This window comes from Hylaeus volcanicus, chromosome 9 (assembly GCF_026283585.1).
Source record: "Hylaeus volcanicus isolate JK05 chromosome 9, UHH_iyHylVolc1.0_haploid, whole genome shotgun sequence".
NCBI classification, from domain to species: Eukaryota; Metazoa; Arthropoda; class Insecta; order Hymenoptera; family Colletidae; genus Hylaeus; species Hylaeus volcanicus.
In genome coordinates, this window is record NC_071984.1 from 2,904,453 (window position 1) to 2,906,671 (window position 2,219).

Sequence of the window (2,219 nt, forward strand, 5' to 3'; positions counted from 1 at the left end):
CGAGGCTTCGTTGAGGAGATATTAACGGAAAACATTGACCAATCACAACGCGCGTATACCGTTGGAGCGCTCTGATTGGTCGGGGTTTTCTGTTAATATCTCCTCAACGAAGCCTCGGACAACATTTTCGCTAAGGAAAAAGTTGTTTCAAATCACCTCCCGAACCACCTCTTTCAATGTGTTGCAACATTTTTGGGACACCCTGTATAATAGTTATATATTCGATATTATTAAAAAAAAAGAAATATACACGTCGAATTAACCTGATCCTTTTTCGAATGCCGTTCGGCGATTCGAGGTTCGAGGTTGGCTGTCTAGTATCGAGACTGTCCGTCGAGTATCGAGACGTGGAACGATTCGATTCGAGTGGCGACGGTGCCGGCCGGTTGGCCCCAGTGGAAAGAGTCGCGATTAGTCAGACCCGAGTAGTCTCCGTTCCTTAACTCGGTCATTCTCGTCGAAATAATCGTGCATAAAATTCCTTCTCCCTCCCCTCCGCTCCGGTTACGGCGTCCCCCACTCCGCGTCCGCGTCTGGTTCCCCCACCTAGGGGCCCGCAGGGGCGCACGCCTTTGCTCCCCCGAATCGCTTTGTCCTGAAATACACCGAGGGCTCTTTCTCTCTCCCTCCGTCTCTCTGTGTCTCGCGCGACCGGCTTTCCGTCCTCCTCTTTGTCCCGCTTTCATAGTATCGACCCAATACGGTTGACCTAGACTCACTTGCAAGGAAGTGTACTCAACCTTTGACACTTACTCGCGCTGACGAAACCGGCGGCCGCGCGATCGATACCCCGTCAAAACTAATTACGCACGTGGATATCGCGCTCTGCTCGTCGCCCCCGTGTGCCCCGTTTCGGGAAACGTGCACTTTTACGACGCCCCTGGACACCTCCCCCCCCCATCTCTCTCTCTCTCTCTCTCTCTCTCTCTCTCTCTCTCTCTCTCTCTCTCTGACCTCCTCTCCGGTTGGCCGTTCACGCGTCAGCCAGAGGGACGGCCCCGATATATCGGCCGTATCCGTGACAAATTTCGAGTGGCGAATAAAAGATGAATAATTGTAAATGTTTTAGTGTTGTGATTCGCGGTTGGGTTTCTATAACGACACTTGGCCGTGGTTATCGAGGGAACTCGTTGTCGTACCGTGTGCCTGCCCGTTACGAACTCGTCAAATGCATACATTTTTAAGTTCGGTACGAGTGTCTCTCGTGTCCGTTGTGTATTACGAACGTATGGGGACTGCGCGTATCTTTTCGTTCACACTTGGCCGTGGCTATCGAGTGACACGATTGCTACGTAGCATTCGCTAGGGACTCGTGGAACCCGCGTACATTTTTAAGCTCGTAAGAGTGTCTCTTGCGTCTATTACGAGGATATGGATTCTTTATATATTTTCTCTAGAATTTATTCTGATATTTATTTATTGTTAGTAGCATTTTAAAGTGCCCGAGTTTTTCGGATTTTCCCAAGTTTTGTTAGCGCAGCGAACGGTGGCCAGGAGCGTAGGACACGGGAATGGGTGTATCTAGGTTAGAAACATCGTTGAAAGCTCGTGTTATGGGTTCCGGGCGTGTTTAGATTGGCGAGAATCTGTACGGTTGGAAGCGGTACCGACTGTTTACGCGATAAATAAGGAAGAAAAGGCGATTAGGCTCTGGAAGTTGTTTAGGGGCCCGGCTGGTGTTCCTGGGCGTTGTTTTGCACGGCTTTTCGAGGAAAGGTTAAACGGTAGCCATGAGTATATCGACCTATCGACCTATATCAGGAACGGAGCCGTGTGCGAGTGTGGAAAGAATATTACGTAGCGGTGTGATGTCGTAGGATGTCGAGGGGGAAATGTACACGGTGTAACGAGAAGGAAACCTGAAATGAATTTTGCGGTGGGAAGGATTCGATAGGGAACGATATCACGTGGGTAGGTCAGTTAGGAAGGAAGGTTTGAGGTAGAAAGTTTGAGGTAGAAAAGCTTTGAGCTGGAATACTAGAGGTAAAAAGTCCAAGGTAGGAGACTATGAGTTAAGAAGCTTTGGACTAGGAAATTTTGAGCTAAAAAGAACCGGAGCTATGAGGCTGCGAGTTAGGAAGCTTTGAGATAGAAAAGATTCGAACTAGAAACCTTTCAACTATGAAGCTTTGAGTTAGAAACACTTGAAACTAGAAAGCTCTGAAGCTTTACGTTAGAAAAGCTTTGAACCAGAAAGCTTTGAACTTTGAATCTTTGAG